Source organism: Lathyrus oleraceus, chromosome 3, assembly GCF_024323335.1.
Source record: "Lathyrus oleraceus cultivar Zhongwan6 chromosome 3, CAAS_Psat_ZW6_1.0, whole genome shotgun sequence".
Lineage (NCBI taxonomy): Eukaryota > Viridiplantae > Streptophyta > Magnoliopsida > Fabales > Fabaceae > Lathyrus > Lathyrus oleraceus.
In genome coordinates, this window is record NC_066581.1 from 216,096,658 (window position 1) to 216,123,121 (window position 26,464).

At 42.8% G+C, this 26,464-nt stretch overlaps 2 pseudogenes; both read left to right on the forward strand.

Annotated features, from left to right (window-relative positions):
• Positions 1-1,085: 1,085 nt before the first annotated feature.
• On the forward strand, positions 1,086-1,682 carry LOC127129090 (target of rapamycin complex subunit LST8-1-like; annotated as a pseudogene).
• A 20,585-nt stretch (positions 1,683-22,267) lies between these two features.
• Positions 22,268-22,864, forward strand: LOC127129091 (target of rapamycin complex subunit LST8-1-like; annotated as a pseudogene).
• The last annotated feature ends 3,600 nt before the right edge of the window (positions 22,865-26,464 follow it).

A 26,464-nucleotide genomic window follows, 5' to 3' on the forward strand; every position in this document is an offset into this window, starting at 1 on the left:
TTAAGAAGGTATTCTCCAGTGGAGCCATGATACTTGCTACAATGGATGGCGAAGATTTCCCGCATCCCGTGAACGCAGACATAGTCAAAAAATACTACGCATAAAAGAGACCCGCTAGGTCGACGTGCCTAGGCAAAAGTAAGGGCATCCCGGTGAACCAAAAGGGTTCGGGCAAAAATTAGGGATAAATATATAAAGACGTACACCCGGCAAGTCGAAAACCTGAAAAGGCGGCTTGGTATCCTGGTGGACTGAAAACCTGAAAAGGCGGTCCAGGCAAAAATTAAGGATAAAAGCGTATGACTATGTCCCGTTCTCTGTCAGCTTCAACCAAGTTCAAGGGACTGAACAAGCCAATCCCTTCTATCCGACAGCAGGAGACGAGATGCTTGAAGACATAATGACGGGGGTGGAATTAGAATCGATAAGACTTTTTCTGCATAGCTTTCTCTTTGTCTGCCTGACAATTTCCTCTTACTAGGATTTTTGTCTTCTTGTACACGAATTGCCTGTTTGTAGGCCCTCTTTCGAAATCAATACAAAAAAGATGCTTTTGTTTTCACTTTTTCTGTTTTGTTTGCATAAACGTCCATTGATTTAATTTGAATTGATTTATGCATTTGAATATGATCAATGTTTACAAAAAAAATATATGCCTCAAATAGAAATAGCCATTACTACGAGACTTCAGGACCAAAGAGAATGTCTAACCACGCTTTCCAATGAGTCCGTTGCGAATTCTATTCCTCGGCTAAGCCAGGTATTCCCTAGAAGAAATCGGCATCACTATACGAATTGGTCATCTCTTCTATCCCCAGCCAGGCTCTGTCGAATGTTTCTACCGTCAGACAGAAATCAAATACCCCCAGCTAAGAAAGGGTCATCAACACAAATATCTCCGATCAGAAGACTGAGATTTATTCCCCAGTGGAATCCCCTGGAAGAATGTTCAGATGCATAGTGCACTCATCACATCATTTCATATTACATACCTGTCATACCCCGATTTTGGTCCTAAATCTTTTCTGTTGATAGATGAATGTATATTGACAGTAGAAGAAAAAGAAGAAGATTTGTATTATAGTATGAGTCAACCATCAGTGATACTCACCGCTGCCAGCTATGACCACACCATTCGATTTTGGGAAGCCAAGAGTGGTCGATGTTATCGCACCATTCTATATCCTGATACACGAGTAAACCGGTTAGAGATAACCCCGGATAAACACTTCTTAGCTGCAGCTGGTAATCCTCACATACGGTTGTTTGATGTTAGCTCAAATAGCCCTCAGTCGGTAATGAGCTATGATTCACATGCCAATAATGTAATGGCGGTTGGGTTTTCAATGTGATGGGAACTGTATGTATTCTAGTTTAGAGGACGGCCCAATTAAGATCTAGGATTTGAGGGCACCAGGTTGTCAAAGGGAATATGAAAGTCGTGCAGCAGTTAGCAGTGTTGTGTTGCACCCAAATCAGACTGAACTAATGTCTGGTGATCAAGATGGCAATATTCATGTGTGAGGTTTGACAGCAAATTCATGCAGCTGTGAATTGAAATATAGGTGCCAGAGGTGGATACGTTTGTACGCTATCTGACAGTGATGTGGGATGGCAGCTTGGTAGTAGTAGCAAATAATAATAGGACATGTTATGTGTGGCGTCTATTGCAAGGGACTTAGACAGTAGCAAACACGAGCCAGCTAAACAACCAAAACGTAACCGCAAAGTGACATACAAATGTAAACAAGCTGCAATTGAAAAAAACCAGTTGCAACATGCCGAAACGGCATCGCAGCTAACAACAAACATTCTATGTCTACTATAAAAAACACTTATTGCATACAAGAAGTAAAAAACAAATGACTATTCAAACTGCGAAATTTAAGAAGTTGGTTTCAAAGAGTTTCCAATCTCAATCACAAATCGATACTTGACGTCTGCTTTCAGGAGCCGCTCAATTGCAGTGTTAACATAATCCATATCAATGACTTCGATTTCAGGTTTTATTTTGTGTTTAGCAGAAAAATCAATCATCTCTTGAGTCTCTTTCAACCCTCCAATCGCACTTCCAGCAACCAACTTTCTGCCTTGAAGTAAAGGAAAGACAGGAAGCTCCAAAGGCTTATCTGGTGCACCAACCATTACTACTCAGAGCTGCGAACGACCTTGTTAGACAGTTGCATCGACCAGTTTACCGAAATCAAAAATTTAAATTTTGGCTTAGCTACTCTGAGATATATGGTGGAGAATTGTATGATCTTCTTGGTGACAGGAAGAAACTCTTAATGAGAGAGGATGGACGGCAGCAAGTTTGTATTGTAGGACTACAAGAATTTGAAGTTTCTGATGTACAGATCTCACTAATCACCCATTCATCTTTACACAGCAAGAGAAGGCGAGACGGATCCAATCAGGCGTAACCAAGTTGCTGAGTTTAGTATTGCAAAGGATGAATATATTCCATTAAACTCGATCACCGCCATCTTTGGAAACAGTAGAGAGATCTTAGCAACCATTAGCAACCCCATTGGGTACAATTTTACTCTCCAATACAACTGGCTTAGCACCCTTTGGGGCATCTCCAGTTTTAGCGACAGCTCCATTCTCAGAAAGTGTGTGGTTTTCAATGTCCTTCACAGCTAGGGTGGTAGACTCCTTAAGCAACTCAGAGTCTTCTGACGGCCCTCATAGAAACCAAAATCATCCAGAATGCACGTCTTGCTAGGGTATTCCTTAAAAAAAGCTTGATCAATTTCAGACAAGGCTCCAACAATACTTCCTGTGTATCCCTACTGTTTGTAACAGGTTTGTTTTCATTGTTCAGCAAAATAATGTGCCTCAACACATTGTTGGGAACATCCTTAACAATGTGCCACTTCAAAGGAAAACAACCATTCCATTTGTCTTGCTGCCAGTAGTCCAAACTTCTGTTAAAATCAACAGGACCAATCATCTCTGCAAGCCCAACAAACTGCCAACTTGTATTAACTGAGAACAAAAGGCATATAGGGCAGCCACCAGGTTTCTGCTGGACCTTTTGTGTATTCTTCTAGAAAATCAGCCTTGTTGTATTGCTCACGGTCTGGAATATTAGAAGTCTTCTATTTCTCTTCATCAGCAACAGTAGGCAAATTCTGCCCTTTCACAGCAAGAACAGTCGGTGCAAAATCCTTTTGGTTCTTGCCACCTTTGGCCCTAGGTCCCCTGTTCAGTTCATTCAAACCATCGGTGTTCTCACGCTTTGGCTGCAGGAAAATAAATTGAGGTGTGGTTCAAAGCTTATGACCTTTAAGTGCTTAAAGCAAATGAGCTAAGTCAAAACGTGAAATAACTTGCAGCAAATACCCTGAACCAGAATCAGTACCAGCAGGCGTGTGTCGAGCCTCATGCTCATCCTCAACCTGCATCAGCAGCAACAACATGTAAAATCAGTTAGCATTGCCTTGAACCTCAAGCAGACACAGGGCAAGGATGCATTATAATATTTCATCATCAAAAAGCATGAACTGATGGATAAGTCAACCTTGATCATGACTACCTCGCCTTTGATTTTGATTCATCCAGCTGGTACAAAACCTCATTTACATCAAACATGTCTTGCATTTAAGCCCTGCTGCTCCAAGCCAAATGAACAAGTAACTTGGTCTTATTGAAAGCCCTGCATATTTTCAAACCATAAGACCAAGGTATAATAGAACCAATGCATCTATGAACCAATTCACCTGTTACCAAAATACAACAAACCAACTCCATGGTTATAGACCAAAATGCTCATGGGAACATGGTAACCTGCAGTGAACATACACAGACTCAACATCACTGAGAGATGAATTTCCTATGTCCAAGAATGCTCCATTTTTTTCACTGCGGTAAAACAAAAAAAAAACACAAGTTAATTAGCCAACAGTAAAATTCAAATTTCAGAAATTACCCAAAACAGAGTTAAGACAAAAATGAAGAAGAAAAAGTGTGGTTCAGATTACCTTTTTCAAGTCCAATCATCAAAATAGGCACTCCAATTCTGAGCACCAAAAAAAGCACTTCTGAATTTTTTGCTTCTTTGAGCTTCTGAGTACCAATTGAAACCCTAACCTGTGGGCATAAAAGGAGAAGGAGAGAAATCAGAGAGAGAAAAAAAAATTGAGGAGGCGGAGAGGAAAAACGGCAAAGAGATTTTCAAATACAAAAATCCTAAATCCCAAATCGAAACATACCTGGATCGGAGAGGCGAAAGAGTGAAGTTTTGGCTTCATCGTTCATCGTTACTACCAAATCGCTACCGGAGGTAAACTTCAGATTCCTTTAAGCTGTGGGTTTTATGCATTTTGGAATAAGGTTGAGGACGCGAGAGAGAGAGTTGAGCGCGAGATTAGGTGAGCGATTGAGAGAGATTGGAGATTGAGAGAGCGGTGAGGGAGCGATTTTCACTGAAGGTTGGGAGAGAGCTTGCTGGTAGTGATTTAGAGAGGAGAGGACGCGAAAGAGAGGGATTTCGTGAGGCCTTTGTTTTTTTATTTTTCTTTTATTTAATTTAATTTGTTTTTTTTAACAGAGATACAAAAACCATAAAAAATGTTTATTTTGTTTTTTTATTTTAAATCTTTTTATATTTTAGCCCGGTTCATATATTTAACCTAGTATCACAGTAGTAGATGATCATAAGTGGTCTGGTGGAGAAGGGTGGTATCATAGTCTTGAGTGGGGTGGGTTCAATACTCATATGTAGCATTTTTTTAGTATTTTTCTTTTAGCATTTTATTTCCTTTTAGTATTTTATTTCTTTTAACATTTTTTTTTGTCATGTTTATGCTTTATTATTTTTCATAGTTTCATTATCATAGATTTGTTGTCTATTAAGTTCATCATGCATGCAAAACCATTTTAAAACTATAAAAATCATATTTTTCTCGATTTAATATCGAGCCCATTTTTTACACCCTTGTAAGTCGATTGCTTTTTAAGCATCGCCATCAACCTCACATAGCTTACTCTTGGCCTTTCTTACAATGAGCCGGTTCCCTTACACTTACACTCATGCGTTGTTTAATGCTTATTCATTTCATTTCTTTGATTATTTGATTTGATTATATACTTGTTTATATTTTACTTGTTTGATTAACTGTTGCCTACTTGTATGATGTATGAGGCATATATTTATATTGTTTGATTGCCATGACAACCCCCATTCATAACAAATGTATCCCTCTCCCATGAAATGTATAATATTCTTTCATTCTTTATTCATCTGCTAATACAAGAATTAAAACGAACATCCGATAACCATTTCAAAGCAAGACCAAAACCTCGATCCAACGTCGAGTGATCACTTTTCTCAAAACCTAACAGAACCAGCACGTATTCCTCCACCCTTTTGTAAGTCGATTGCTTTATGCATCGCCATCAACCTTGTAAGTCGATTGCTTCATGCATCGCCATCTACCTTTATCCCTAACACTTCTCCTTGCTCCATTCGTCGATTCTCGTTCCGATTAGGTAGCACCCATTAGATAGAACCCTTTGTATGATAACATAGGTAGAATTCCCATATTCTTTGCATGCTAACCTTAGGTAGATATTCCCATTCGTAAATCCTAATACTTAAGTACATATTGCATGACAACACTAGGGCAGAGCTTCCCCCACTTCTAGACCTTTCCGAGCGTCTCCGATCTTGTGGCATGTAGTCCGTTCTATTGCAAAGAGGTAACTGCCTAAGACTCGATTCAGCGAGCTGCGACACCTACTGCTAGGACGTGAACACATTGCCCACTCTCCTTTGACACAACTGGTGTCCTCCTTTGTAAGTCCATGTTCGAATGGCAACCCCTATGTAAGGGGAACTACGTCGCCCTGATTCTCATACCAGATGAGGTACGTAGGCAGGAGATCGTGCGAGATCTCTCCGGGCGCCCTTTTTCTTTTTAAACCTGTTTGTCTCTTTTGACGTCTCAGCGTCTCTTTGTGTTGGTGTGATAACTATTAGGTTCAAGTTCCAGACTCCCTATTAGTTTGTTTTCTCCCCTATGAAGGGGAACTACGTCGCCCTGATCCTCATACCAGATGAGGTACGTAGGCAGGAGACCGTGCGAGATCTCTCCGGGCACCCTTTTCTTTTTTGCGTGTGTTCCTTTCCCCTATGAAGGGGAACTACGTCGCCCTGATCCTCATACCAGATGAGGTACCTAGGCAGGAGACCGTGCGAGATCTCTCCGGGCACCCTTTTCTTTTTTGCGTGTGTTCCTTTCCCCTATGAAGGGGAACTACATCGCCCTGATCCTTGTTCCAGACGAGGTATGTAGGCAGGTGGTCGTGCGAGGCCACTCCGGGCACCTTTCTTTTTTCTTTTTGTGTGTGCTTGACAGTTATAGGCTCGAGTTCCCGACTCCCTATCAACTTGTTTGGTTGTTGTGTGCTTGGAAGCTGATGTAAGTCCATCAAGTGGCATTCGGGTTCCAGTGTGATTTTGTTGGGTTCGGATGCTGATGTAAGTCCAGTGATTGGCAGTCGGGCTCCACGTTTGCCCCCTTTGTGTTTGTTGGGTTCGGATGCTGATGTAAGTCCAGTGATTGGCAGTCGGGCTCCACGTTTGCCCCTTTGTGTGTGTTTGGTTCGGATGCTGATGTAAGTCCAGTGATTGGCATTCAGGCTCCATGTTTGCCTTTCTGTGTGTGTGTTTTGGTTCGGATGCTGATATAAGTCCAGTGATTGGTATTCAGGCTCCATGTTTGCCTGCTTGTGTGTTGTTTGTTTGGCGTGCGTGTAGCCGAACTACGGCAACTCTGATTCTCATGTTCAGATGAGATACGAAGGCACAAGATGCGATGTCTTGCCGAGTTTGACTAACAACTAACAACTAATCCTTGTTTGCTTTCGCCCTCGTTGCGATCTTTTCTCTCGCCCTCGTTGCGATCGAGACCTTCCCTTTCTCTTGCCCTAGTTGCAATCGAGACCCTTATTCTCGTAGTTAGCCGAACTACATTATGCTCTGATTCTCATTTCCGATGAGATATGTAGGCATAAGACGCGATGTCTTAGCGAGCACACATCTCTTTCACCCATAGGTACCCGAGCTACGAAGACTCTGATTCTCATATTCAGATGAGATACGTATGCAGTGGATGCGACATCTATGCGAGTCATTTCTTTAACCCTTTCTTTTAGTAAATAGTACATTAGATAAACACACACCCTTCAGACAAGAAACAACAAGAGTGGATCCCGTAGAGTACTACGGATGCGTAGGGGTGCTAATACCTTCCCTTCGCATAATCGACTCCCGAACCCAAGATTTGGTTGCGAGACCTTGTCTTTTCCTTTCCTTTCTCCAGGTTTACTTCGAGCGTTTCCTTTCCCTCCTTTGGGATAAATAACGCACGGTGGCGACTCTTCTGTCATTTCTTTTTTCGCCGGTTGTTTTTTCGCACCTTCTGTTATTTTTCGGGTTGCGACAGCTGGCGACTCTGCTGGGGAACATGGTTTCCCTAAGCGAGTCCCTCCTAGCTTTTGTAGGTTTCTTGTTTGTTGGGTGTTTATTCTTTTGTACAGTTATTTATTTTCAGCATTTACCTGCTTTACCTTATTGCATTCATGTACATATGCTTGCTGTATCTGTGGGTTGTTTGTTTGTTGGGTTGGGACTGTTCTATGAGAGATAAGCCCACTACCCAGGCTTGAGTGTACACATAGGTGTTAGAGTGGATAGTCATGAGGCTTGCGTGGTATGTTGCTACGTTAAGTCGTTCATGAGACCCACATTCCAGACGAGGTTTCTGTTGGATATATTCTGTCCTATGGGTGTTCCATAACGATAGATATTCCTTTAGAAATCGTCGACTCTGGTGACCATTTCCCGAGAACTCAGTCGAGGCCTCTCCTCCGAGACGCGTTTATGTTAGCTCTGGTGGGCACATTCTCGCTGCTCAATCCGAGGACCCCGAGACTGGGAACTTGCTTTAGGATATCCTGTTGAGGGGAGTCAGCAGAGGTCTTTTATCCCGTAATAATGCTAAACCTTCAGTGGTAAACGTATTATTCTCGACTGAAGGGCTGAAGCTGACAAACTTCTATTCTTAGAACCTGCCAGTGAAGGGAGGGTTTACAGATACGGTTTCTGCCAGTGGTGCTGTGATGGTGACTTTGGTTCAGCCAAATTTATGGACATTTATTTCTGGGACGCCGGAGTTCTGTCCGTGGTTTATCAGCGGGTTCCGTTTATTTCGGATCCCTGGGCTGAATCTGTGGGTGCTCACTCAGATGGTGACTCAGTTCTCCAGACATGGGTTCAGATGCCAGTTGATCAGGTTGACTTTGGGTTTCAGATGGTTGTGATCAGAGTTCAAGCCGAAGCTTCGGATCCTGTGTGCCGAGATGCACAGCCTGCCAGTCTTGGCTCCATCATTTGCATCATAGCATGTTTATTTTCCAAAAAAATAATAATGCATGAAAAAAAGTTAACTCGCATGTGCATATCCTTTTCAGGATCATTCATGATAAAATAGCATCCACATCATATGCATATCATGCACATATCATCCTTGCATTGCAGACATGCTTGGGAGAGACTTCTCACTCTGGGTTTTGACTGAGACTGGATTGTTGATCATCGTCCGCACCGCAACCAGATTGAATCATCAGAGGAGTATGGATCAAGTCCAAGCTGAGTTGGCTGAGATGAGGGCAAACATGGCCCAGTTCATGACCATGGTGCAAGGAGTTGTTCAGGGGCAAGAGGAGCTGCGTGCCTTAGCCCAAAGACAGGACATGGCTCAGTTCATGAGCATGATGCAAGGGGTTGTTCAGGGGCAAGAGGAGCTGTGTGCCTTAGCCCATAGACAGGAAGTTGTGACTCTGCCGCCCAGTCGTGCTTCACCAGAGGGGGTCCTTGTCAATGATCAAATTACTGCTGTCACTATTCCCGTCAACAACTATGCCGTGGGTGAAGATTTGAGGGGTATTATAATCAGTGGACAGCCCCCTGCTACAGAGACTGTTAATGTCAGAGCAACTCTTGCTCCGGTTCGCCATCCTGGCTCTTCAAATCCTTCAAGTTCTAAAAAGCCATCCTCTGGGGCACCCAGAAGGGGGAGAGGGTGAAACAAACGTTGTGCACCGTCGGAGGAGTGTGAACAAAGGACAGTATCGGCAAGTTGCTGCTGTGACTATTCCAGCCACTCAAACTCAACAACAACAGAGAAGACCAACTCAGCAATATCAACATCAACAACATCGTCCTCAGCAGCAGGCTTACCGGCCTCCCAATGGTAATCAAGCCAGTACGAGTAATGAGAGGAAGAAAATCATTTTTGATCCGATCCCTATGTCATATGCAGAGCTGTATCCCTCTTTGATAGAGCGGAACTTGATTACTCCCAGAGACCCGCCGCCCATACCCGTCAACCCTCGGTGGTGGTATAGGCCTGAACAACATTGTGTGTATCATTCGGGTGCTCCTGGTCATGATGTGGATAGTTGTTTCCAGCTAAAGATGAAGGTTCAAGACCTTGTGAGGTCAGGGATTCCGAGCTTTGAAGACTTAGGTCCCCGTGTTAATCAAGCTTGAAGACGGCAAGTCCCGGGTTGGTGATGGTTATTCTTCTGAGGTCTTCAACGAAGAGGTTTGTTCAAAAGCAGAAGTTACTGATGCAAAGGATACTGACAGTTGTTATCCCTGGTGGGATCTATCACAAATGGGTCACTGTGGGTGTTCCTACAGTTGTTCAGAAGTCAGAGTAATAATCACTTTGTTTAAAAACCCTTCTCCCATGCCAAAAGGAGAAGTGATGACATTGTTGGCAACATTTTGTGCAATGATATTTTCATTCAAATAAATGCATGTTAAACATTTGTTTTTTCCAATTGTTTTCCTTTTTCACTTTTTACATGAAATTGGTGATCACAAAAAACCCTAAAAACAGGAATAAAAACAATCTTTTCATCTGCATAACGATTGTCTTGTTTGATTTCCAAAAAGCTTTTCATATCAAAATCATTATGCAGGTTGTTTCTTAAACCCATTGAACACAATGATCTGACGTCATCTCCCAATTGTGAATTCCCTGTATTCGAAGCGGAAGAAGATGATGTTAAAGGGATTCCTGACGAGATTTCCCGACTTCTTGAGCAAGAAAAGAAGATCACTCAGCTGTATCTCGAGAATCAGCAGAACAGCCAACTGGGGCATAAAAGAAAAAGAAAAAGAAAATACAAAGAAAGAAGAGGATGCAAAATCAAAAGAAATCAGAATCAAAAGAAAGAAAGAAAGAAACAAAAGAAAAAATAGCACCCTCAAAGTCCCAAGTTGACTGATGCTGAATTCGATCGAAAAGAAGAGATTAACTGCCATGTGTCATGGTCAGTTATATCAGCGGAGAGTGACGAAAGCACGCTATAAGAAGGTCAAGCCTCGTGTGTTCCGAGGGACCCTGTGCTCAAGAAAGTCTTGTCTTTCGTACCCGATTCCAGGGGCAAGTGAACCCTAAGCTATGAACGCCCATAGGTTGTCAAGAGAGTCTTTTCAGGCGGTGCTCTGAGACTTACAGCAATGGATGAAGAAGTTCACTCGTCCTGTGAATTCCCGATGCAGTCAAGAAATACTTCGCAAAAAAACAAAAAAAGAACAAAAAGCTCGCTAAGTCGAACACCCCAAAGGGCAACTTAGGCAAAAAGGAGCGTCTCGGTGGATTGAAAACCCGAAAGGGCGATCCAGGCAAAAGTTAGGGACATTGAAAAAAAAAGAATTCGCATCCCGCTAGATTGAGCATCTCACACTGGGGCAATCTAGGCAAAAATTAGGGATTTGGCAAGTAACTGCATCTTGACAAGACTGTGTTCTATATCTGTCATCCGTCAGGAATCCTCGATGCGTCGTCGACTGAAGCTCTGAATACATCGAAATTCAGAATGGTAGAGTAAGGGTCATTATGTTCAATGTAGCCCTCTCCAATATATATCACCAATTTCAAACTTGTACAGATCTATGGAGTCTCGCCCTTTGCAGACCACCATTCCATCACATCAATTTGAGCTTTTATCCAATTATTTGCACTCTTATTTGTTTCAACTCAACAAACGTTTTGCATGTTTTAATTGATAAAGTATCATTGTTTTTCAAAATAAACAAATTTTTCAAAATTGTTCTCAAACTAAGTGAATATTCACAATGATGGAAGGATACTTAGGAGACCCACAATGCTCTCCCAAGGGCGGTATGATTACCAACAGGTAAGATAATTGTTCGTATCTCGAGCATGACTGTATCTTTTCCCTGTAGAACCTCTCATGGTTTCTCCTCAGCGAGATTGCCCAGTGTAGTGTTGGTTGAAGTTGTTCATCTTCATGTCCCCGGCAATGCAGTTTTTTTTTCTTCCAAGTCCCTATTAGCACCTATAGTGGGGCATCCCCAGTAGAGTGCTGTTTGAGCCCTATTGTGGGGCATCCCTAGCAAGTTTGCTGTTTGGACGCTTTTTGTGGGGCATCCCTAGCAAGTTTGCTGTTTGGACGCTTTTTGTGGGGCAGTCCTAGGCAGAGCATTTATTAAAGACTTCAACTTTCCTCTCTCCAGCAGAGCAGTCTTCCTCCCTCCCTCAGCATGGGTGCTCTTCTTGGAAGATTCAGTATTTGGTGGATTGACATCCAGTACTCCATCATGTCCTCAGATAGATCCCCAACGGAGTTGTTAGCATGAGGAGCTTTATTAATGCCTATCTATCTTCATCAGAGATCTGGTTGCTTCTGAGTATCTCTGATTTCCAGCACGAGTTGTTGTGGCGCGTCCGCCAGTATGTTGAACTCTTTTCTCCGGTTATGACTGACGATCCCTCCGGAAGCCTCTGGTGGCCTTCCTCCCCTGCAGGATGGTGTTGCTCCCTGATATCCCAGTCTCCAGTGGATTTTCTCGGCTCTCTGGTGACTTTGGTTTTCCCTCCGGAAGAGTGGTACCGGATGGTTGATTCCCGGACCTGTGTGTTGAGCACGTCTGCTTGTCAGCATTCATCATACATTTTTAGGTATCATGCATACATGCATAATCATAGCATTCAGATACTCATGATGCAGCTGTTGCCGTGTATCTGTTGATGGTTGTCTCTTGCTATTTGTTGATACAGATCTCTCCAGTAGATCCTCCCTAACAGATTTGAGATCAGTGTCTCCTCAGCGAGCCTGAAGGTTACTGCCTTCCCCAGTAGGGTTTGTGTTGATGGTTTTCCCTCAGTGAGATCCCCAAGCGGATCGGGTTCGGAGAAAATCATCCCCAGTAGAGATAAGAATGGGTTGCCTCCCCTAGTAGGGTAATCTCCAAGCAGTTCGGGTTCGATGGAGTGCATCCCCAGCAAGGTTTGTCTTTCCCCAGCCGGGTGGAAGTTGACATGGTTATAGGATCCTCAGCACAGTTCCTGGAGTTCCCCGGTGTTGTCTCTGGAGGAGACGTGTGTTTATGTATTCATCATTTAGATAAGCATAGCATATTGCATCATTAGTGCATAGCATTTCCATGATCATGGGGCATTGTGTAAAACAAAAAAAACTCATGCATCAACATTGCAAACATATCCATTAGCCCTAGGCCGTGGTGACCAGCCGAGAGTGGGTTGTTGGAAAGAGTTTAGCATCGCGCCATTGGATCGGTTTCAGAATTGGGTTCATCAGCATGGTTGAGAGGTTGGTGTTTTCCCAACAAGTGACTCCTTAGTTGAGTGGGTATCCCCAACATTGTTACTCCCCGAAGTTGGCATCATTTTGCAAGCTTGGTTCAATTCCCCTAGCATATGTGGGTGTGTCTGGTCTCTCCATATAGAGTCAACCCCTTAAGCAGAAAGTGTCTATCCTTTCCTGCCATTTCCCCACTGAGATACATCCTCGTGGATGACGGTTGTTTCTGTTCCCTCCCTACACGGGATGGGTTTTCCCTATTGAGTTCTTTCCTCATTAGGATGAGTCCTGTTTCAGTCTGCCTTTTTGGATCGATCCTAAATTGGCTTCCTGTTGGCTGTCTCCCGTGCTTCCCTGGGGCATAAGTGAATAGTCGCTCACTAATCGGCACTCATTCATCTTATCCTCAGCGGAATTTTTGGGCTTCTACCTACAAACCGGTAGTTGTAAGTCCTATTTCTGTGGTTTTCTACCTACTAACTGGTAGTTGTAAAATCCCACTTTCATCCCCTAGCAGAGGTAACCGTTGTGGTTCATTCTGATTGTTGGCGGATTTTGCGGTCTTCTACCTACTACCCGGTAGTTGTAAATCCTTTTTTCTCGCTCGGTCTCTCAGCAGACTGTTTGTGGCTTCTACCAACGAATCGGTAGTTGTAAGTCCTATCTTTGTGGTTTTCTACCTACTAACTGGTAGCTGTAAAATCCCACTTTCATCCCCTTGGTGGAGTTAACCCTGTGTGCTCATCCTATCGATGACTGGTTACTTTTCCGTGGTTTTCTGCCTACTAACCGGTAGATGTAATCCCCTCTTTGTGGTATTGATAGTCTTGTTCCCTTTGGATACTTGCCTTGATCAAGCAGTATTGTCCCCATTGGGTCTTCCCCTTCTTTTTGGATACTTGCTCCGAGTAAGCAACTTTATCCTCTTTTGATTGGTCATCTTTTGCATACCTAGTCTGGTACCCCGTTGCTTTTCTTTTCGGTCGTTTATCCATTTAACAACCTGCAACCCGGTTATGGATAATCTTCCATGCGAGTGTATTATCTACGTTTTGACGGCTATAGATAATATATCTCATGCACTCTTTGGTCAATCTTTCGATTGTTATCCCCAGCATAGGTCTTTGGCATGCGTGCCGGCTCACGTATCACTGTTTTGTTATCTTCGCCGATGCAGATAGACATGAAGAATTTTCCGGTGTTCAGACCGAGGCGGTATTCAGACCGAAGTGGCATTCAGGCCAGTTTCCGATTTCCAGATCGAAGAAGTTCTCAACAATCAGGACGAAGAACTTATGGTATTCAGACCAGTTTTCCCGGTATCCAGACCGAAGTGGCATTCAGGCCAGTTTCCGATTTCCAGATCGAAGAAGTTCTCAACAATCAGGACGAAGAACTTATGGTATTCAGACCAGTTTTCCCGGTATCCAGACCGAAGTGGCATTCAGGCCAGTTTCCGATTTCCAGATCGAAGAAGTTCTCAACAATCAGGACGAAGAACTTATGGTATTCAGACCAGTATTCCGGTATTCAGACCGAGGTGGTATTCAGACCAGTTTTCCGGTGTTCAGACCGAGGCGGTATTCAGACCGAGGCGATAGTCAGACCAAAGTGGCGTTCAGGCCAATTTCCGATTTTCAGATCGAAGAAGTTCTCAACAATCAGGACGAAGAACTTATGGTATTCAGGCCAGTTTTCCCGGTATCCAGACCGAAGTGGCATTCAGGCCAGTTTTCCCGGTATCCAGACCGAAGTGGCATTCAGGCCAGTTTCCGATATTCAGATCGAAGAAGTTTCCGACATTCAGGTCGATGCAACTTATGGCATTCAGGCCAATTTTCCGGTGTTCAGACCGAGGCGGTATTCAGACCGAAGTGGCGTTCAAGCCAATTTTCGATTTCCAGATCGAAGAAGTTTCCGACGATCAGGTCGATGTACTTATGGCATTCAGGCCAATTTTCCGGTGTTCAGACCGAGACGGTATCCAGACCGAAGTGGCATTCAGGCCAGTTTCCGATTTCCAGATCGAAGAAGTTCTCAACAATCAGGACGAAGAACTTATGGTATTCAGACCAGTTTTCCCGGTATCCAGACCGAAGTGGCGTTCAAGCCAATTTCCGATTTCCAGATCGAAGAAGTTTCCGACGATCAGGTCGATGTACTTATGGCATTCAGGCCAATTTTCCGGTGTTCAGACCGAGACGGTATCCAGACCGAAGTGGCATTCAGGCCAGTTTTCCCGGTATTCAGACCGAAGTGGCATTCAAGTCAGTTTCCGATTTTCAGATCGAAGAAGTTTCCGACATTCAGGTGGATGCAACTTGTGGCATTCAGGCCAGTTTCCGGTATCCAGACCGAGTGTTCAGACCAGTATTCCGGTATTCAGACCGCGGTGGTATTCAGACCACTGATAGAAAGCTATGGATCCATTTCTTCCAAGAAAGTCTGTCTGGCACACAGTTGGAATGGTATTATCAGCTCGAGAGCTCTGACATTCGCACCTGGACTGATTTAGCAACAGCTTTCTATAAACAATACCAGTATAACTCTGAACTGGAACCTACTCGGCTACAGTTGCAGAGTATGACTATGGGATCCAAAGAAAGCTTCAAAGAGTACACTCAGAAATGGAGAGATTTGGCCGGCAGGGTCAAACCCCCTATGACTGACCGAGAATTAGTAGACCTGTTCATGGGTACACTGACTGGCCCATTCTACAGCCATCTGCTGGGAAGTTCTTCATCAGGTTTCACTGAACTTATATTGACAGGTGAACGGGTGGAGAACGGCATTCGAAGTGGAAAGATACAAGCAGCTACCTCTGCAAGTAGCAAAAGGTCCTATCAGGGGAAGAATGAATCAAATGCTGTGTACGGCCAAAAGAGTCGTAATAAGAAAAATAGTGACCATGCCGTTGGAGCAGTTACAATTGCAGCCCCGCCAGCTCAAAACTTCCAGCACAGATAAGACAGACCAAGAAGGCAGTTTACCAAGATCAATATGACCTTAGCACAAGCACTGCAAAGTATGCTAAAGGCAAACTTAATCACTCTCAGAGGTCCTCCTGCAAATGTCAACACTACTTCGCCTCGTTATAATCCCAATGCCAGGTGTGCATATCACTCCGATAGCCCCGGGCATGATACAAACGATTGTTGGTTGTTGAAGAACAAAATTCAGGATATGATCGACGCTGGGGAAATTGAATTCGAGCCTCCGGAGACTCCTAATGTCATCACTGCACCTATGCCTAACCATGACAAGGCTGTTAATGCTCTCGATGACGATTCTCTCATCACTGCTGTAGCGGACTTAACATCTCCTCTCTTGGCCATCAAGAAGAAGTTGTTGCAAGCTGGTTTATTTCCAGGATGTGCAGAAAATTGCAATCTCTGTATATCCCGACCCAATGATTGCTTGAAGTTGAGAGATGGTATCCAACGGCTGATGGACGATCATACCATTCTCTTCGAAAAGATTCCTAAGGTGGAAGACCCTGTTGAAGAAATATCTGTGATCGCAAGGTCCAAAGTTCCGGTGAAGATTACTGCTCCCAGAGTACCCGTGAAGATTACTGCTGAGCCCAAGGTAGCTCCCCTAATCATTACTGCACCGGGCCCAGTACCGTATTCTTCAAGCAAAGCCATTCCGTGGAATTATGGAGGCGATGTTTACATCCATGGCGTGAAGCAAGTTGGTAATTCTGCTAATCCTAATGACATTGTTGGGACTAGTAAAGTTACTCGAAGCGGAAGGATCTTCTCTCCAGAGATCTCACCTCCAGTTCCCGAAACTCGAGGAAAGGAACCAGTCAACCCTTCTCAGTCAGAGATACCGGTCGAAGTCACTACTGAAGATGTTGCCAAACAAGAAATGGAAGAAGTGCTGAAAATCATCCGCAAGAGTGATTTCGATGTGGTAGAACAGTTAGGGCATACTCCTTCCAAAATCTCGATGTTATCCTTGTTGTTATCTTCGGAATCTCATGCTAATGCCTTGATGAAGTTCTTGAAGACTGCTCATGTACCTCAGGAAACATCCGTCGATCAGTTCGAAAACTATGTTGCTAATCTGACTGTTGACAATGGCCTAGGCTTTTCCGACGCTGATCTGACACCAGCAGGAAAGAATCACAATAAAGCCCTGCATATCTCCATTGAGTGTAGGGGAATCACTTTGTCTCATGTGTTGATCGATAATGGCTCTTCCTTGAATGTGCTACCGACAGCTGTGCTGGATAAGCTGGATTGTAAAAACATTGAACTGAAACCTAGTGACATTGTGGTACGTGCTTACGATGGCGCGAAGAGTGTTGTCCATGGTGAAGTCGTTCTCCCTATCAAGATAGGACCTCAGGTTTTCAACACTACCTTCCATGTAATGAACATTCGTCCTGCCTATTCCTGCTTACTGGGACGCCCTTGGATTCATGGGGCAGGCGCTGTAGCCTCGTCTCTCCATCAAAAGTTGAGGTATCCCACAAAGGGCAAAATTGTCACCGTGTGTGGAGAAGAAGAGTACATTGTCAGTAGTGTGCACACCTTCAGATACGTCGAGATGGATGGTGAATTCATTGAGACTCCTTGTCAGTCATTTGAAGTAGTCCCTCCGACAAATCCTGTCCTTAAGCCAACTTCCTGTGTACCCAAGGTTATTCGTGCTCCTCCTGCTATGATTTCTCTGAAGGACGCTCAAGTCGTGGTTGAAGATGGTGGTCGTACTGGCTGGGGTCAATTGATCGACGTACCGTACAAGTCTGACAAATTTGGCCTGGGGTTCAGCTCTGACAGGAGTCAAATTAATGCTGTAGAAGATGCTGACAGCGATTGCGACCTGGATAGCTGGATTTTCCCAACAATTGGTGACGGACTCAATAATTGGAAGGCTGAAGACACTATCCCGATTTCCTTTAGTCAGGAGTAATTGTTATTGTCTATTTTAGTGTTGCAAATTTTTGTTTTTTACAATTGAACTTCTCCAAGCGTTGTGTCTATGCCCGGGGCACAATAGCTAATTTGTTAAGGGTTTTGTCATTTCATAAGCATATTCATATTCAATAAATCAATGGACCTTTTTGCATTCAAATATTGCGCTCTTTATCTTTCCTGTCATCTTTCAAACAAGCTATGCTTTCTTACACACACTCACGTAACAAATTGCAGATCCGCATCCACTCTGGATCCTATTGATAATAACTCCGCTACTGTTCATTATGACTTTGAGAATCCGATCTACCAAGCCGAAGATGGAAGTGAAGAAAATTGTGAAGTACCTGGAGAGCTTGCCAGACTGTTACTGCAAGAAGAAAGGACTATACAGCCGCATGAAGAGTCAATCGAAACGGTGAATCTGGGTACTGAAGTAGACAGAAAAGAAGTCAAAATAGGAGCAGGCTTGGAAAATAGTGTCAAAGAAAGGTTGGTTCGGATGTTACATGACTATGTAGAGATCTTTGCTTGGTCTTATGAAGACATGCCCGGACTGGATACTGATATAGTAGTGCATCGGCTGCCGATGAAGGAAGATTGTCGTCCTGTTAAGCAGAAGGTTCGTCGCATGCGTCCTGAAATGTCCGACAAAATCAAAGCCGAGTTTATGAAACAATTCAATGCCGGTTTTCTAGCCGTTACCTCTTATCCTCAATGGGTTGCTAATGTGGTGCCAGTGCCGAAGAAGGATGGTAAGGTGCGAATGTGCGTAGATTATAGAGATTTGAATAAAGCGAGTCCCAAAGATGACTTTCCACTCCCGCACATCGATGTTCTGGTAGATAACACCGCTCAGCACAAAGTATTCTCCTTCATGGATGGATTCTCGGGTTATAATCAGATTAAGATGGCGTCTGAGGACATGGAGAAAACTACGTTTGTGACGCAATGGGGCACTTTCTGCTATAAAGTAATGCCATTCGGTTTGAAGAATGCAGGAGCAACATACCAGCGTGCTATGGTGGTTTTGTTTCATGATATGATCCATCATGAAATAGAAGTATATGTGGATGACATGATAGCCAGATCTCATACTGAGGAGGAACATCTCGATCATTTATACAAACTGTTCGAGAGGTTGAAGAAATACAAGTTGAGGTTGAACCCGAACAAATGCACCTTTGGGGTAAAGTCCGGCAAACTCCTGGGCTTTATTGTCAGTGGTAAAGGGATTGAGGTTGACCCGGCCAAGGTGAGAGCTATTCAAGAAATGCCAGTTCCCAGTACGGATAAAGAAGTCAGAGGTTTCTTGGGACGCTTGAATTACATTGCCCGATTTATCTCCCATTTGACCTCCACCTGCAAACCCCTCTTCAAGCTACTGAGGAAAAATCAAGAGATGATATGGAATAAGGAATGTCAAGAAGCTTTTGACAAAATCAAGAAGTATCTTCAAGAACCTCCAATTCTGATGCCACCAGTTGAAGGAAAACCTCTAATCATGTATTTAACCGTGTTAGAAAATTCAATGGGGTGCGTGTTGGGACAACATGACGAGTCTGGTCGAAAAGAGCATGCCATATACTACCTTAGCAAAAAGTTTACCGACTGTGAAACAAGATACTCACTGCTCGAGAAAACTTGTTGTGCTTTGGCCTGGGCTGCTCGCCGACTGAGACAGTATATGTTGAATCACACCACTTTATTGATTTCTAAGATGGATCCTATCAAATACATATTTGAGAAACCCGCTCTCTCCGGAAGAATAGCAAGATGGCAGATGATCTTAACAGAGTATGACATCCAGTATACTACTCAGAAAGCAATCAAAGGAAGCGTGCTAGCCGATCATTTGGCTCATCAAGCAGTGGATGATTACCAATCTATGAATTTTGAGTTCCCAGATGAGGATGTCATGCTTGTTACTGATTATGAAGAACCCGGACCAGATGAAGGACCCGAACTAGGATCCCGATGGACTATGGTTTTCGATGGGTCTTCTAATGCATTGGGCAATGGTGTTGGTGTGGTAATCATTTCTCCCGAGGGTTACCATACGCCTTTCACTGCTAGACTATGTTTTCATTGTACCAATAATATGGCTGAGTATGAAGCATGTATTTTGGGACTCAAGGCTGCTATAGACCGGCGGGTCAAGTTTTTGAGTGTGTACGGAGACTCAGCATTAGTAATCAGTCAGATCAAAGGAGAATGGGACACTAAGCATCCGAATCTCATCCCTTACCGAGAACGGGTGATGACATTAATCCCATACTTTGAAGAGATTACATTCGAACATATCTCACGAGAAGAGAATCAGTTGGCAGACGCATTGGCTACCATGTCATCTATGTTCAGAGTCAGATGGGACAATGAAGCTCCCATGATCACCATTGAGCGATTGGATGAACCAGCACATTGTTATGAGCTTAATACTGATGAAGCGGAAGAGAAACCTTGGTTCCACGAAGTAAAAAGATATTTAGAAACTCAGGAGTACCCTGAGGGGGCATCTATCAATGATAGAAAATTCCTGAGGAAGTTCTCTGCTAAATTCTTTTTGAGTAATGGAGTATTATACAAACGTAACCTCGATTCGACTTTGCTTCGCTGTGTGGATAAAAAGGAAGCAGAAAAGATTATGGGAGATATGCACGATGGTATTTTTGGGACTCATTCTAGTGGACATACGATGGCCAAGAAGATTCTGAGATCAGGGTATTATTGGTCTACCATGGAAGCTGATTGCCACCATCACTCCAGAACCTGCCACAAGTGTCAGATCTATGCGGACAAAGTGCATGTGCCTCCTGCTCCATTAAACGTCTTGACAGCCCCGTGGCCCTTTGCAATGTGGGGCATTGATATGATTGGGGAGATTAAACCTACTGCTTCTAACGGACATCGCTTCATTCTTGTTGCGATTGATTACTTTACAAAGTGGGTAGAGGCAGCCTCATTTGCTTCTGTTACCAAGAATGTGGTGGCACGGTTCATCAAGAATAGTCTTATTTGTCGGTATGGCATCCCTGAAAGAATTATCACTGACAATGGTACCAATTTGAACAACAAGATGATTACTGAACTCTGCACGCAGTTCAAAATAAAACACCATAACTCTTCTCCGTACCGGCCAAAGATGAACGGCGCCGTGGAGGCTGCTAATAAGAATATCAAGAAGATCATACAAAAGATGAAGGTGACGTACAAAGACTGGCATGAGATGTTACCTTTTGCTCTTCATGGTTATCGCACTTCAGTACGCACTTCGACAGGGGCAACTCCTTTCTCTTTAGTCTACGGAATGGAAGCCGTTTTACCAGTGGAAGTCCAGATTGCCTCTCTAAGAATCATGAAAGAGGCGGGCTTAGATGAAGATGAATGGATTCAGACTCGACTCGATCAGATAAATTTGATTGACGAGAAGAGACTTGCGGCTGTTTGTCATGGGCAGATATATCAGAAGCGCATGACCCAGGCATTTAACAAAAGAGTCAAGAAACAGGTGTATCGAATTGGCGATTTGGTGATCAAGCGTATCATTCTACCACAAGGTGATCCCAGGGGCAAGTGGACTCCCACATACGAAGGGCCATTTGTGGTTAAGAAGGTATTCTCCAGTGGAGCCATGATACTTGCTACAATGGATGGCGAAGATTTCCCGCATCCCGTGAACGCAGACATAGTCAAAAAATACTACGCATAAAAGAGACCCGCTAGGTCGACGTGCCTAGGCAAAAGTAAGGGCATCCCGGTGAACCAAAAGGGTTCGGGCAAAAATTAGGGATAAATATATAAAGACGTACACCCGGCAAGTCGAAAACCTGAAAAGGCGGCTTGGTATCCTGGTGGACTGAAAACCTGAAAAGGCGGTCCAGGCAAAAATTAAGGATAAAAGCGTATGACTATGTCCCGTTCTCTGTCAGCTTCAACCAAGTTCAAGGGACTGAACAAGCCAATCCCTTCTATCCGACAGCAGGAGACGAGATGCTTGAAGACATAATGACGGGGGTGGAATTAGAATCGATAAGACTTTTTCTGCATAGCTTTCTCTTTGTCTGCCTGACAATTTCCTCTTACTAGGATTTTTGTCTTCTTGTACACGAATTGCCTGTTTGTAGGCCCTCTTTCGAAATCAATACAAAAAAGATGTTTTTTTTTTTCACTTTTTCTATTTTGTTTGCATAAACGTCCATTGATTTAATTTGAATTGATTTATGCATTTGAATATGATCAATGTTTACAAAAAAAATATATGCCTCAAATAGAAATAGCCATTACTACGAGACTTCAGGACCAAAGAGAATGTCTAACCACGCTTTCCAATGAGTCCGTTGCCAATTCTATTCCTCGGCTAAGCCAGGTATTCCCTAGAAGAAATCGGCATCACTATACGAATTGGTCATCTCTTCTATCCCCAGCCAGGCTCTGTCGAATGTTTCTACCGTCAGACAGAAATCAAATACCCCCAGCTAAGAAAGGGTCATCAACATAAATATCTCCGATCAGAAGACTGAGATTTATTCCCCAGTGGAATCCCCTGGAAGAATGTTCAGATGCATAGTGCACTCATCACATCATTTCATATTACATACCTGTCATACCCCGATTTTGGTCCTAAATCTTTTCTGTTGATAGATGAATGTATATTGACAGTAGAAGAAAAAGAAGAAGATTTGTATTATAGTATGAGTCAACCATCAGCGATACTCACCGCTGCCAGCTATGACCACACCATTCGATTTTGGGAAGCCAAGAGTGGTCGATGTTATCGCACCATTCTATATCCTGATACACGAGCAAACCGGTTAGAGATAACCCCGGATAAACACTTCTTAGCTGCAGCTGGTAATCCTCACATACGGTTGTTTGATGTTAGCTCAAATAGCCCTCAGTCGGTAATGAGCTATGATTCACATGCCAATAATGTAATGGCGGTTGGGTTTTCAATGTGATGGGAACTGTATGTATTCTAGTTTAGAGGACGGCCCAATTAAGATCTAGGATTTGAGGGCACCAGGTTGTCAAAGGGAATATGAAAGTCGTGCAGCAGTTAGCAGTGTTGTGTTGCACCCAAATCAGACTGAACTAATGTCTGGTGATCAAGATGGCAATATTCATGTGTGAGGTTTGACAGCAAATTCATGCAGCTGTGAATTGAAATATAGGTGCCAGAGGTGGATACGTTTGTACGCTATCTGACAGTGATGTGGGATGGCAGCTTGGTAGTAGTAGCAAATAATAATAGGACATGTTATGTGTGGCGTCTATTGCAAGGGACTTAGACAGTAGCAAACACGAGCCAGCTAAACAACCAAAACGTAACCGCAAAGTGACATACAAATGTAAACAAGCTGCAATTGAAAAAAACCAGTTGCAACATGCCGAAACGGCATCGCAGCTAACAACAAACATTCTATGTCTACTATCAAAAACACTTATTGCATACAAGAAGTAAAAAACAAATGACTATTCAAACTGCGAAATTTAAGAAGTTGGTTTCAAAGAGTTTCCAATCTCAATCACAAATCGATACTTGACGTCTGCTTTCAGGAGCCGCTCAATTGCAGTGTTAACATAATCCATATCAATGACTTCGATTTCAGGTTTTATTTTGTGTTTAGCAGAAAAATCAATCATCTCTTGAGTCTCTTTCAACCCTCCAATCGCACTTCCAGCAACCAACTTTCTGCCTTGAAGTAAAGGAAAGACAGGAAGCTCCAAAGGCTTATCTGGTGCACCAACCATTACTACTCAGAGCTGCGAACGACCTTGTTAGACAGTTGCATCGACCAGTTTACCGAAATCAAAAATTTAAATTTTGGCTTAGCTACTCTGAGATATATGGTGGAGAATTGTATGATCTTCTTGGTGACAGGAAGAAACTCTTAATGAGAGAGGATGGACGACAGCAAGTTTGTATTGTAGGACTACAAGAATTTGAAGTTTCTGATGTACAGATCTCACTAATCACCCATTCATCTTCACACAGCAAGAGAAGGCGAGACGGATCCAATCAGGCGTAACCAAGTTGCTGAGTTTAGTATTGCAAAGGATGAATATATTCCATTAAACTCGATCACCGCCATCTTTGGAAACAGTAGAGAGATCTTAGCAACCATTAGCAACCCCATTGGGTACAATTTTACTCTCCAATACAACTGGCTTAGCACCCTTTGGGGCATCTCCAGTTTTAGCGACAACTCCATTCTCAGAAAGTGTGTGGTTTTCAATGTCCTTCACAGCTAGGGTGGTAGACTCCTTAAGCAACTCAGAGTCTTCTGACGGCCCTCATAGAAACCAAAATCATCCAGAATGCACGTCTTGCTAGGGTATTCCTTAAAAAAAGCTTGATCAATTTCAGACAAGGCTCCAACAATACTTCCTGTGTATCCCTACTGTTTGTAACAGGTTTGTTTTCATTGTTCAGCAAAATAATGTGCCTCAACACATTGTTGGGAACATCCTTAACAATGTGCCACTTCAAAGGAAAACAACCATTCCATTTGTCTTGCTGCCAGTAGTCCAAACTTCTGTTAAAATCAACAGGACCAATCATCTCTGCAAGCCCAACAAACTGCCAACTTGTATTAACTGAGAACAAAAGGCATATAGGGCAGCCACCAGGTTTCTGCTGGACCTCTTGTGTATTCTTCTAGAAAATCAGCCTTGTTGTATTGCTCACGGTCTGGAATATTAGAAGTCTTCTATTTCTCTTCATCAGCAACAGTAGGCAAATTCTGCCCTTTCACAGCAAGAACAGTCGGTGCAAAATCCTTTTGGTTCTTGCCACCTTTGGCCCTAGGTCCCCTGTTCAATTCATTCAAACCATCGGTGTTCTCACGCTTTGGCTGCAGGAAAATAAATTGAGGTGTGGTTCAAAGCTTATGACCTTTAAGTGCTTAAAGCAAATGAGCTAAGTCAAAACGTGAAATAACTTGCAGCAAATACCCTGGACCAGAATCAGTACCAGCAGGCGTGTGTCGAGCCTCATGCTCATCCTCAACCTGCATCAGCAGCAACAACATGTAAAATCAGTTAGCATTGCCTTGAACCTCAAGCAGACACAGGGCAAGGATGCATTATAATATTTCATCATCAAAAAGCATGAACTGATGGATAAGTCAACCTTGATCATGACTACCTCGCCTTTGATTTTGATTCATCCAGCTGGTACAAAACCTCATTTACATCAAACATGTCTTGCATTTAAGCCCTGCTGCTCCAAGCCAAATGAACAAGTAACTTGGTCTTATTGAAAGCCCTGCATATTTTCAAACCATAAGACCAAGGTATAATAGAACCAATGCATCTATGAACCAATTCACCTGTTACCAAAATACAACAAACCAACTCCATGGTTATAGACCAAAATGCTCATGGGAACATGGTAACCTGCAGTGAACATACACAGACTCAACATCACTGAGAGATGAATTTCCTATGTCCAAGAATGCTCCATTTTTTTCACTGCGGTAAAACAAAAAAAAAACACAAGTTAATTAGCCAACAGTAAAATTCAAATTTCAGAAATTACCCAAAACAGAGTTAAGACAAAAATGAAGAAGAAAAAGTGTGGTTCAGATTACCTTTTTCAAGTCCAATCATCAAAATAGGCACTCCAATTCTGAGCACCAAAAAAAGCACTTCTGAATTTTTTGCTTCTTTGAGCTTCTGAGTACCAATTGAAACCCTAACCTGTGGGCATAAAAGGAGAAGGAGAGAAATCAGAGAGAGAAAAAAAAATTGAGGAGGCGGAGAGGAAAAACGGCAAAGAGATTTTCAAATACAAAAATCCTAAATCCCAAATCGAAACATACCTGGATCGGAGAGGCGAAAGAGTGAAGTTTTGGCTTCATCGTTCATCGTTACTACCAAATCGCTACCGGAGGTAAACTTCAGATTCCTTTAAGCTGTGGGTTTTATGCATTTTGGAATAAGGTTGAGGACGCGAGAGAGAGGGTTGAGCGCGAGATTAGGTGAGCGATTGAGAGAGATTGGAGATTGAGAGAGCGGTGAGGGAGCGATTTTCACTGAAGGTTGGGAGAGAGCTTGCTGGTAGTGATTTAGAGAGGAGAGGACGCGAAAGAGAGGGATTTCGTGAGGCCTTTGTTTTTTTATTTTTCTTTTATTTAATTTAATTTGTTTTTTTTAACAGAGATACAAAAACCATAAAAAATGTTTATTTTGTTTTTTTATTTTAAATCTTTTTATATTTTAGCCCGGTTCATATATTTAACCTAGTATCACAGTAGTAGATGATCATAAGTGGTCTGGTGGAGAAGGGTGGTATCATAGTCTTGAGTGGGGTGGGTTCAATACTCATATGTAGCATTTTTTTAGTATTTTTCTTTTAGCATTTTATTTCCTTTTAGTATTTTATTTCTTTTAACATTTTTTTTTGTCATGTTTATGCTTTATTATTTTTCATAGTTTCATTATCATAGATTTGTTGTCTATTAAGTTCATCATGCATGCAAAACCATTTTAAAACTATAAAAATCATATTTTTCTCGATTTAATATCGAGCCCATTTTTTACACCCTTGTAAGTCGATTGCTTTTTAAGCATCGCCATCAACCTCACATAGCTTACTCTTGGGCTTTCTTACAATGAGCCGGTTCCCTTACACTTACACTCATGCGTTGTTTAATGCTTATTCATTTCATTTCTTTGATTATTTGATTTGATTATATACTTGTTTATATTTTACTTGTTTGATTAACTGTTGCCTACTTGTATGATGTATGAGGCATATATTTATATTGTTTGATTGCCATGACAACCCCCATTCATAACAAATGTATCCCTCTCCCATGAAATGTATAATATTCTTTCATTCTTTATTCATCTGCTAATACAAGAATTAAAACGAACATCCGATA